General features: G+C 39.4%; 1 long non-coding RNA gene across 1 annotated transcript; it reads right to left on the bottom strand.

Annotated features, from left to right (window-relative positions):
- Positions 1-4,256: 4,256 nt before the first annotated feature.
- On the bottom strand, positions 4,257-6,525 carry LOC131227860 (uncharacterized). Its single transcript, XR_009162541.1, has 3 exons — positions 5,818-6,525; positions 4,966-5,087; positions 4,257-4,709 (listed from the first exon to the last, which is right to left on the bottom strand). It is a non-coding gene; the product is annotated as an uncharacterized LOC131227860 (long non-coding RNA).
- Positions 6,526-12,908: the final 6,383 nt, after the last annotated feature.

Genomic DNA, 12,908 nt, shown 5'->3' with positions numbered 1-12,908 from the left:
TGATAATTATTGTCCTACTGATATTTATGTTATGGTCTATTTAGAGCTTGTATACCATTCATTTTTGGATTAATACTTTAAAAAGATATCTACGAATGGATAAACTGCCTGGATATAATAAATACAATATTTCGAGGCCAATGTAATTTTGATTTCCTTTGAACCGTTTGTAGATCTGGAGCTATAGGATCGCCAGTGCTCGTCTTCACACGACCCGTACCCACACCAGCCAAGTCGGAGGTGTGTGGTACACCAGCCCATGGAAACGGGTGGTGGTCGGTGCTACGTGGACCCAACATGATATGTGTAACTCATCCATGCCGTCCATCCATTTTTCTAGATAATTTTATGGTGTGAACACAAAATCAAGGTAGATTAAAATCTCAAGTGGGCCACACGGAGTTGATTGAACTCTCACCATTAAAACTTCTTGGGCCTACAAAAGTTTTGGATCAAGCTGATTTTTATTTTTATTTTATTTTTATTTTATTTTTTTGCCTTCGTCCAAGTTTTATCCATGTTTGTATGACCTAATATATAGGTTGGATGTTAAATAAACATTACAGTAGGCCCTAGGAGGTTTTTAACGGTAGACGCTCAATTACTACTGTTTTATCATGGTGTGGTCCACCTAAGATTTTGATCTACCTTAGTTTTAGGTTCATAAAATAAAACTATCTTGAAAAATGGATGTACATACATCATATTGGGGTCCACATATCACCGACTAATAGTCATTTGCTAGTGTCTTACCCTTGCCCTCACGGTAATCTGTCCAGGCAGGGCTCTGTGCAGCCCAACGTGATGTAAGTGTTTTATCTAACCCATTCATCGCTTTTATCAAATCATTTTAAGATATGATACTAAGAATAAAGCAGGTCCACATCTCTAGTGGACCACACCAAAGGAAGCTGCAATGATAATGAAACCCACCGTTGAAAGCTTTCTAAGGCCACTGTGATGTTTTTTTTACTGTTTCAACTTGGGCAAGTTGGGTTGAGCGTCGACCTAAGCACAACCCGACATCAAGAGGACCCAACCTGCAATCTGACGGCTAACCTTATCAGAATTCCAACACAAGATAACCAACTCCAACCTAACATGACCAATTACATGTGATTACTCTCAACCGAACCTAAACTGACATAAATTTAGCCAACAGAAATTCAAATCTGGTTGGTATTTTTCAACCTGAACCCAACCCAAGGACCTTGACGATCCAACCCATACTCAGGTTGGGCCAGTTGGGTTCAGGTTGTCCCATACCCAAGTTGCAGCCCTAATATCAATGCCTCAGGCGAGGGCCAGGCCAAGCTCTGATCACCTAAGCCCTAGCCCTAATCAAGTTGAAAAGGCATTGGTCATGGTCTTGGCGTCATTGGGTCGTGCCATCTAGGGGTGTACACGAACCGAGCTAGCTCGGTTAGCTCGCTCAACTCGGCTTGAAAAAGCTCGATTCGGCTCGGTTCAAAGCTGAGTTCAAGCTGAGTCAAGCTGATTTTTGAGCTCAAAAATAAGTTCGAGCCGAGTTCGAGCAAGCCCAGATCGACTTGACTCGAATCGAACTCCGATCGAACCAGTTTGGTGACTCGGTTACCTTGCCATTGATGTTGTTGATAAAATGACTCAACAAAGTGTGGCTAGTGGTAAGGTTTTACTTGGTTTTTATGTTGCTGGCAATCTTTGAGGGAATCCACCTAGTCAGCACTGGTGCATGACGTGCACCAAGTATATATTTGAGTGTTGGATTGAATACTCAATCAGCCTTACGCGTTTACAAGCTTATGCAAGGTTTTTAAGGGCCCGAAAAGTGAATGACTGTCAATACAGCATGCAGTTCCTCTAGTTTGCATGTGATGCATGCCCTTGCAGATCTTATATGTTTCATATTTCTGATTGGATTTCTTTTGCCCTTTTGTTCATGTTGAAGGTTGGATTGGAACAGGGTCTCGAGATGCTTAACATCTTCAAGAACTATGAATTTGACGTGTCAATCCTTGATGACTTTGACTTCTACGAGGATCGGCAGAAAGCGATGCAAGAGAGGAAGGCTAGACAGCAAGCAAACCTGATGGCTGCTCCAGCAGCCGCTGGCATTGAGCACACGAATCCAGTACCTTTCTTTAGAGATTTAATGAAGCAGATGTCAAAGAGCTTCACATATGTGGTTCGGCTGGAAGACAGTTTCAAAGAAGACAGCACATCGAAAAACCATTGCTTCTGTTTCACATATAGGGGGATTTTGAAGGTGCAATTCAGGTATTTGTGGAAATGCCTCAATGGCGAACTCGGCTCGATCTTAGCTCAAACTCGGCCCAAGCTGCTGACTGAACCGAGCCAAGCTGGCCAGTCAGGCTCGAGGATCGAGCTGAGCCGAGTTCGAGCTGAGGTCAGCCAGTGGCCGAGCCGAGTCGAGCTGAGGCCAGCTCGACTCAATGTACACCCCTAGTGCCATCCCATAAAAGTGGAAGTCCCATATGGGTGCATGATCCTATCAGTCCCTCAGGTGCATGCCTATTCACAAATTTGGCAGGCTGCCCATAGTTTACAAAACAAATGGATGGCTAAGACAATTGATTAAGTTTTCCTAGATCTCCATTTGTTTCTAACATTGAGTTTTCCTTAGCTGTCCATTTGTTTCTAACATTGAGGCGCACCTTTTGAGTGGGCAGGCCTAACTTTTAGGCCAAGGCATCTACATGGCCAGACCCTCAAGACGGGGCAAGACGGGGCAAATTGGATCTCACACTTCTCTCAGGCCAATTTTACCAAGCCAGTCACCTCAGGCTGCAGTTTTAGTGAGCCAAACTATCACATTCACTATCACATATGAGGCCCCAATGTCGAAATGCACTGTCTACCATTAAGGCACGGGCTCTAACTGTAGACACGGTTCTTAACAAGGCATATAATGTGTGGAGATCTGAGCACGATTTCATGCATGTAAGAAGTTCAATTTGAATCAACAAAAAGATAAATGGATCATTTTTAAGAAATCAAACTTACTAAGCGTAACACATTTTGCATGGAAGGCACAAATCATTCCGTCCTTGAACAAATGGACCAAATAATCTTCAGCTGCCCGCAGAAATATCACCTACTTAGATGAAGTAATGCACATATCTATGAAATGTCAAATTCAAGAACAAATCATGGCAAGAAGTGGACAAAATGATCTTAAGCCCCACAGAAAATGGAAATATCATCCCCTTGGATGCACAAGAGCACATATCTTATAGAAGTTCCAATTTCAACTCATAATAGTGGCAGAGGAATTGTATGATCCTCGATGCAAGAATATGCGTCGCATCCTCGAGTCTTCAGTTTGTATTAATGGAACTACTGGTTCAGTCACTTCAATGGTCAGCCCATAATGATTTGATGAGCACCATTTTGGATGAACCATACCCCAAAATTCTTCCAAAGCGAAAGAGTTACGCAACTCAAACCTTTGGCTGCCTTTTCAATGGGTTGTGGAATGTTGGCATCTAACTAGTTACAGTCACCAATACTGGGGTTTGGTCATCCTATGAAGAAGAATTTAGGGGCATGTTCCATCCACTATGGGTCCTATCAGACCTACAGTCTAGATCAATGATGTAAAAATAGAACACCTAAGGGATACCATCACTGCAAGAAAAGGGGGCTTTAGCCTCGGTTCAAAACCGTGGCTAAAATGGTTAAAAACTGAGGCTAAAGCCTTTAGCCTCAATTTTGCCTCAGTTATCCAAACCGAGGTTGAAACCCCCGTGGCTAAAGGCTTTAGCCTCAGTTTTAGCAATCAAGGCTAAAATAACTTTTATAGCCTCGGTTCTTCAAGTGAAGCTAAAAGAACCTTTTTAGCTTTAGTTTTCTCAAAATGAGGCTAAATCAAAATTTTAGCCTCTATTGTTTCAAACTGAGACTAAATCCAAATTTAGCCTCAATTGCCTCCAATTGAAGCTAAATCTATTTTTAACATCGGTTCTCAACAACCGAGGCTAAAGCCTCTAGCCACGGGAGTTGTAGTCTCAGTTTAGGTAACTGAGTCAAAACTAAGACTTAAGATAGATTTAGCATTTGTTGGCATCAACTAAGGCTAAATTCACTTTTTAACCTTAGTTCTCAACAACTAAGGCTAAATCATTTATTTTAACCCATTCATACACCTGTGCGTAGTCAATCAGATCCACAACATTAGCTACAATATTTTAATAGGTTTTTCCTCTCAAATAAAACCTAGGAAAACCCAAAAAGAGTCCATTCTCAGGCAAATAGACTTGGAATCCCAATCCATAAAACATGAAAAAACAGAAAGAAAAGAAAAGGAAAGAAGAAAAATAGAGATTGGTTTTCTCCCTCAGTCCAAGAGACTAGAAATCTCAACACAAACAGAGAAACCATGGAAATAAAATGGAAATCTCTCTTTGAGTTTGGCAAAGAACTCAAAAAAGTCAGGTATTAAGTTTAAACTGCAAAATAAAATCACAACGTAATCCATTCTCCCAATGATGGATTCCCAGCATCAGCAATAAGCCTGCGTGCATATTCTGCCATTTCAGATGCCTCCACTGCATAAACATGTCTCTGAGCAGTTTATAGGTCTTGGAGAAGGTGACATGCAGCTGTTTCGATTGAGTTCTCCAGTTAGGCGCATTGGTTTTTACCTTGAGCGACCACTCATCAAATCCATGCCATGGGTTATTCTTAAGATTGTTATCTGCAATGTACTGCAAATAGAAAGATTTAAGATTTTGAATTAACAGACTACATGCTATGATATATTGCAGTAAAGCAAAGTACCTATAGAGACCTGCATCACAGAAATTAGAGGTATGGGAGGATGGTCGATTTAGGAGTTAGGACAGATCTAATGGAGAAATCTCCCTAATGATCTATCAAAATTTTCACCAATATATATATATATATATATATATATATATATACAAACAATAAAAGGAGAAACAATAAGCATATCCAAATTACCATCCAATGAATCAGTCATTGCCAATGTTTTAAAAAAACAGTACTGCCCAGAATAGAAATGCCAAGAGAAGCAACATAATGTGTTGTTTGACCATTGATACGAGATATGTATCTATGTTTGCCTGAAAATTGAAACACAGATTGTGTTAATTAGACATTCAAACCGTGTATTAGGTGGGAACTACCTCGCAGATCATTTGGCCAAAAACTCAAGATGTTTAATCATAGGACACATGTTAGAAAACAAATGGACAATCTTAAAAAACTTGCAAGCTCTCTCTACTTGTCAGTGAGCTAAGCAATATATCCATAATATTCCTTTTACACAATATAAGAGCTTGAAAATGGAATTATGCTCCAGTGAAAAGATGATCCATTTCCTCTACTTGCTATTTGACTTTTTTCCGTCAATGAAATTGAACATTTCCTTTTCCCATGTTTGTATGGAGGCAAACAAGTTAGCCGAGTGGAATGATGAGAGGATAATTCACTACTAGGACTCATTTGTCTCCTTCATAATCAATTCCATTGATCTAAATAAAATTCACTTAAGGAAAAGGAGTTTGTGTAATGTCACTAATTTTGTACTCTGGACATAGGCAGAGGTTACTTCAAATGTAGTGGTCTGGATCATATCACCAAGGACTGTGCCAAGAGCCCTACTACAAAGAAGCAAAATCCTAAACACATCTTTATTTTTTTTATCTAGTGAGCCATTCAATGGACCATATCCTCAGTTAAACCCTCCCTCCCACTCTTCTTTTTTCCTAAGAATTTCTACAATCAGCCAAGTTTCTCATCTAATCAGCGGTTCTTTGGACAATCAAGGAGAAGAGAGAGATGAGTAATCACCTGATCACATGAGTATGACAAGTTCAGAAGGGCATATGTATCTTAAAAACTAGTCCCACTGGAAACCTGCAATAGTAAAAGGGGAAAATGTGTTAATTAAAGGAGAGTACACAACAAATAGTCTTGAAAAGGCTTACAATAGTTAATAGGATCACAAAATCCATTCACAAGAATTTTATTTTCAACTAAAAAAGTTATAATTCATAAGAATTTATTCTTACTGAAAGTCTTAAGAAATCATCATTGAATAACCATGATATTTTTTGTTTTCCTTTTCTCACCATCCAAACATGCACTAAGACTTGACAAAGAGACTTTTGAGCATAATCTAACAGTAAGGATTTATTGACAGTGGTCGAAACTGTCACAAAGAAGACGCATGTGTATAATGTGGTAAAGGTTTGTACAAGGTCAGGTCCTCTGTAATGTTTGAAGGCATAGCTCTCTCTACAACTTTGCCTGAGAGGCCCACTGTTGTTTGTGTATGGAATCCTACTTGTCCGTAAGTCTTTTCACCAAGAAAGTGAGATGTACAAAAAATAAGGCGGCTTCAACAATCGAATGGCCTACCATGAGAATTTCGAAGTTTTTGGGTGGATGTCCATTGCTTTATGCGCATGGCCTATCTAATGATTGCATAGACCTTACTTTTAGGGCATCACATCATCATGGTAGAATTCGTTAGATTGGGATTTGGATGGCATATATACAATATGGTGGACCCACATACTAGTTGAACCCACATACTAGTTGAATAAAGTTTATACCTTGGTGAATAAGCTCTAGGCATGTTAATAATTTTTTACAAACTTTAATAACCTTAACACGCATGTGAATAGAGAGTTGTAGGGAGAGCTCTGTCTACAACGTTTGCCTGAGGATCTGACCTCTTTATCACCGTCTCAGTTGAAATGTTTACAATTCAAAATTTCTTTGTGGCCAGTATTTACGCCCTCCTGGTTGATAGCTACACCCTTTCTCAGCTTTTAGTAATACAAAAGTACACATTGGTGCTGCTGTGCTACCAAAAACAAGAATGTACTGCAAAAAATAAAGAAAAAGAAAGGGTGTAGCTGAAAACTGCAATTTCATCCTCTTGAGTGAACTCGACAGTGAAAGAAGACACAGACAAATCTGAAAATTTAACTAAAATATTCCATAATTCACCAGATTCAGCAATCATCTAGCAACGGAAGCCAAGAAAACAACAAATTGAAATTGGTAGATCTAGAGAGAAACAGTTACTAGCATCCGATCCAAATCCCAAATGTGAATGTGAATACCTTAAAAGAAGAGGAGAAATGAAGGTTGGAAATGATCTGAAAGTTTTGAATTTTGTAAGCCACGGGTCTCCCTTCAAATTGAAAAATAATAAAAATCATGAATTTTGAACTACCTTAGAATTGAAATCTAGTATTTTTTTAGGGGTGCCAAATGACCCCACTTTTTATAAATCCTAGATTTTAATTACCAGTTGCTCAAAATCCTAGACAAATGAGAAACAATACATTTGAAAAACAAATGAAAGTTAGTGATAATGGAAAGACAAAATAGTATATGCGTAATTGTACTTTTATAGTATGAATAAAGATAATATTGATTGAAGAAGAACAAAAACTGCCTTAAGAAACTAAAATTGCATTTTTCACTTTGAAGTTTCTTCTTCTTCTTCTTTTGAAAGAAAACCTCAGGCAATTCATTTTTGAAGGAGCTTCCCACATGAATCGAGAACTTGGCAGTATAACAATTGCTTTTAAACAATTATTAATCATCAAGAACCTATGTTTGGTTCCCATCCCTTGTATTCCATTGCCTACTGAGTTAAAGGAAATATAAGGCCATGATGCATCAGGTAGTGATTAGTGTCCTAATGTGGTAGTCTATGCAAGTGGGGCCTGAGGTTCTGTGACCCATATCATTTATCCGATGGGTGGCAGCTATAGGTGGAAGATGTATTGGAAATCTCCCTTGTTGGGGTTTCTAGCCCACTGCTCTTTGTCACAAGTAGATCTGATTGAGAAAAGTACAAGGTTTCAGAGGAAAAAAGTAGAGAGAAAAAGTGAGGCCAAGGATTGGATGGCCTGGATCTCACAATAGCAAAGATATTTTTTGCTGTCAACCATTCAACGTGTGGTTCATCAGATCAATGAACACTGGACCCCACATGCACAAACTTGGCCTATCAGGACACTTTTTTTTTGTAAATGTTGCATCGGCTCTACCATGTAATTTTTCTTGTGTAATGCAGTATGCTGGTGAAATGGAAGACATTCATGTAACAAAGATTAAGTGGTTTGACATTGATGTTGGATGGTTCTGTATCAGAGGTAAGCTAATCTATCCGCAGGTAAACATGACAGGATGATCCCAGCGGTTCCTTAGTTGGGACCCAACTGGTGGGATTCCCTCGCAAAAACAGACTGACCAACTCATCAATTGGGAATAACATAGCACATGAAGAGAATGGACTGCTAAAAAGGTCATACATCCAATTAATTGAACATGTGTGGACATGATTGAGCCCACTTGATGATTAGCTTGGTTCCCACACATGGAATGCATTGACAACTTCTTCATTGCGATTAATGTAAGAAAAGTGGATCTCTCGTCTATTATTACCTGGAGTTGTTGTTTTAAAGCAGCAGGGATATATGCATGTGTAACGCACCTGATTGGCAAAGCACTCTGCAAGAAGACATGGGAGAAAGAGTGGAGGAACAATCATAAAAAGGAATGTTATTTGATGTTCTACCAGAGTATGACACTCCATACATAAAGAGATGAGGAGTTGGAAATGGCCATTTTCAATGAAAAAACAGTACATGATTGATTATTTAAATGTTCTCAAGAGCATACAAATTCAAAGAAAAGGGAAAAAAAAAAAGGTTAGTACAAGAAGTAAATTGTAAAATTCATCAGGCCCTTTCTCGGAACTGCCAAGAAACCTAAAAGTTCATCATCAGCCATACAAGTTCATTGTTATGCTTTCAATATCTAGTGGAGCCATTGTATCTAAGTGCATGTTCAAAATATGGCAGGGTACACAAATCAAGATCTATAACTGAGAAATTTTAAAAAGAGATTATATCAATGGATTAGAAGAAAATCACACTAGGCTAATTAGCAGTACTAACAGAATAAAACTAAAGGAATGACATAGTGGAAATGGAAGATAATATTACTAGGTATACCTTATAAGAATAAATAAATAAATAAATTGTAGGTGTAGGGACTTTGTATTGATTAATGGATATTGTATTCAAGCCTGATAAATAGCAATACTTTTGGGGAAGTTCTCCATTATTCTCTAAGTTGATCTATTGGGGAAAAAAAAAAAAACATGATAGCATGAAACCATAAATCTATTGCATGGTAGTATGCAACCACAAACATATGCACATCCAATCAGAAGTTTGTTTCGCTGTAAGTCATTTACTCACCAAATACCCAGGTTTTCCATAACACATCCAATCAGAAGTTTGACAGTTCTGATAATCGGATCAGTAATCATGTGGGCCTCAGTGAATGCGACACATGCAGGGATGTAAGTCAAGAGAGAGAGAGAGGACATGGCTGCCACTCCCCTTCTCCAAACCTCTAACAACTAACAGGCAACAGTGAAGTTGATGGAAGTGGATCAAAAACCAGGATCAATCTAATTTACTATCAGGAGTTTCAACTCCCGGTCAAGCGTTCGAGTACCCATAGGTGGTGAAATTCCCCTAGCGTGAGTGTGTGGGGTGTGTGTGCGTGTGTAAAACAAAAAAAAAAAACAAAAAAAAAAAAAAAAAAAAATCTAATTTACTATCCAGGATCAAAAACCAAAAATATAAAATAAGAAGGAAATCATGATATTTATAAACCAACACTCTGATCCATCAAGTGGTAGTTGAAAACCTAGAAATGAAGAAATCAAACCCTAATAAAGACCAAATCAACAAAATAATAATAATAAACCTAGAAATTTAGAGATCGAAGATCCAAACAGATCTTACCACAAATTACACAGAAACATCACATCCAAGCAAGCAACTAAAGAGAAATGAAATCAAAGCTTCAGAGCCAAAATCAAAACACTAAAGCAACAAAAGAAAACCTACATATTACACTTGACGAGATCAAGAGGCGTGATGGCCATGTGAGTAAGGCCGTAGCTCAAGATGCCACCAAAGGCGCAGGCGGCGTAGAAAGCCGGTCAATACATCTCGATCTTGCTGAGCTCGCTACACGCTAGAACAATGAAGCCCTTGGAAACTCCATTTGAGGGAGATGGAGATGGAGACGGCGTGAAGCTAGGGTTTCTGTGGAGGAATTTCTGCAAATCTATGGCTTGGGATGAAGGAGATGAGTAGAGATAGGAAGGGAGGAGGGATTGGCGAGTAGAGATAGGAAGGGAGGAGGGATTGGCGAGAGCTTACAAAGAAAGCCATTGAGAGAGAGAGAGAGAGAGATGAGGGTTTGGGGCTTTGGGCTGCAGACAGAGGGAGAAGAGATGAGGGTTTGGACGATAAAGGACGCGGATTAGATACTTAACAGGTTAAGTAGCAAGACTCGCTACTGAAGTGACGTCACCAAGTTCTGTGGACCCCATTATGATGTATGTGTTGTATCCACAGCATCCATCCATTTGGAGATATCATTTCAAGCCACGAACCAAAGAATGAGGCAGATCCAAAGCTTCAGTGGACCCCACCACAGAAAACAGCGGGAATATTGATGCCCACCGTTGAAACCTTCCTAAGACACACCATGATGTTTTGTGGTCCACCCACTAGAATGCTAGGTGGGGCCCACTGTAATTTTTAAACCTTCCTAAGGCCCACCATGATGTTTTGTGGTCCACAGGTTGGGATGCTAGGTGGGGCCCACTGTAATTTTTGTGAGAAATCCACACCGTCCATTCGTTTTGAGAGATCATTTTAAGACACGGGACCAAAAATGAAGTGGATCTAAAACTCAAGTAGGGCATATGACAGGTGAGAAATCCACACCATCCCTTTTTCTAAATTTAGAATGGTTTATAATCGTTCGGCTTAAAACAGTTCCTAAACCAAAAATATAACCATTCCAAATTTACAAATTTGGTGTAGTGGCACCGACCACCAGCCACCAGGCTCGTGGCGGGGAGTAGCCAATCCGTTTCTATCTCCAGCTAGGAACGGACATGATCTTTGAGTAGCCAATCTGTTTCCATCTCCACCATCCATTATATGAGCCACCTCATTTAGGCCCAGATCGACAAATCTGGATGTGATGCATAGGTAGACCACATCAAAGAGAACTATGCAATTGAGGCTAAAAAGTAGACTTTTAGCCTCGGATGCAGCTGAGGCTAAAAAGTAGACTTGTGGCCCCGGTTCCTATGCAACTGAAGCCAAAAAGTAGACTTTTCGCCTCAGTTCCTATGCAACTGAGGCTAAAAAGTAGACTTTAGGCCTCGGTTCCTATGCAATTGAGGCTAAAGGGTAAACTTTTCGCCTCGGTTCCTATGCAACTGAGGCTAAAAAGTAGACTTTAGGCCTCGGTTCCTATGTAACTAACGCTAAAAAGTAGACTTTTTGCCTTGGTTCCCATGCAACTGAGGCTAAAAAGTAGACTTTTCACCTCTGTTCCTATACAACTGAGGCTAAAAAGTAGACTTTTCGCCTCGGTTCCTATGCAACTAAGGCTAAAAAGTAGACTTTTAGCCTCATTTCCTTAGCAACTAAGGCGAAAAATGAAGTTTTAGCCTTAGTTCCTTAGCAACCAAGGCTAAAAAACACATTTAGCCTCCATTTTTTCAACCGAGGCTAAAAAATTGTAGTTAAAGGCCTATTTTCTTGTAGCGCATGCATATCATTGGACCATGTAATTCCTCATAGCAACAATGTATTGTTGAACGCATTCAATACAGTTGGGATGAATTTTGATTTCATAAACCAAAATTTTGGATTTAGTGAGAAGTATATGTTGTAAGCAATAGAAAACATAGAGATCATTGAAGGCAAGGGATTGAGACAAACTTCTCTAGACGAAGGCATATCAAGTTCTGCATTCCCCGCCATTTCAAATATCTCAATCACTCAATACATTGTACATGTGACACACATAGGGGATCCAGGCAGTCTAAACCATTGGCACCATTGGAAGCAACATAGCCTAATAATCAATCACACCGATGATCTCAACCAACTGGAAGGGAATAAACACATTCAAAAGAGAGCAGTTTTGTGGCTTGCATCGAAGGAGAAGATTATAACAACTGATTAGTCAAGAGGGGGATTTCTTTGACAATTCATTGCAGATTCCCGGAATAATCATGGCTAGGCTTGTTTGACGTAGACATGTACCCAAACACATTCCACTCTTTTGCAAAATCCAGAAATGGTTGTGCCATCCTGTGGGAAATGAGAGTTTCTATAATGAGGGAGTTTGTTCCAATAGATCAAGAAATTTTGAAGGAGCTAAATGTAAGAGTCTCCGTTCCCATTAATGCTCCAACAAGGGAAGTTAAAGGGCTCTCCTTGACTCCTTCATGACTGTTCTGAAGTATTATCAAGAAGTTGGCTAGTTGCAAACCAAATGTAGGCTAGCAAGATCTACCATCACCCCAACAAGCCATTCAATTTGTTGAGAAACTCCCACGAGTAGTTTCAAATTAGGCTACATGATGGCATCCAAGTACAAGAGTAACTTTTGAGCCAGCATCAATTTACGAAAGATATGGATAGAGGGTGATTCTCTCCTCATCATTCCTTGACTAGAGGAGTGTCCCCCTCCCTAGCATCTTAACCTTAAGGAAGCAGATTTCTTCTCATGAAGATAGACATTGGGTAGATTTCTCATATTCACCTTGAAGCAACTATCTTAGCATTTGTTTGGCACATTTGGGAGCTAGATACGACAATCTCATGTATTAGGATCATAGTTCTAAAGTTGTTGTGGCTTGACTAGCAACACAGTCAACTCATCTAGACGAGGTTTCATGGCCATAAGCCTTGCTCCATTGAAACCGTTGACTCAAAGTGACTCAAACGAAGTCACTTGGTTCAATGCAAATCTGGGTTAACCATTTTTTGGGGTTTTTTTTTTTTCTTAAAAAGATGTAGAAG

The sequence above is a fragment of the Magnolia sinica genome, chromosome 15 (assembly GCF_029962835.1).
Source record: "Magnolia sinica isolate HGM2019 chromosome 15, MsV1, whole genome shotgun sequence".
NCBI classification, from domain to species: domain Eukaryota; kingdom Viridiplantae; phylum Streptophyta; class Magnoliopsida; order Magnoliales; family Magnoliaceae; genus Magnolia; species Magnolia sinica.
This window is presented reverse-complemented; position numbering and strand designations above follow the sequence as displayed.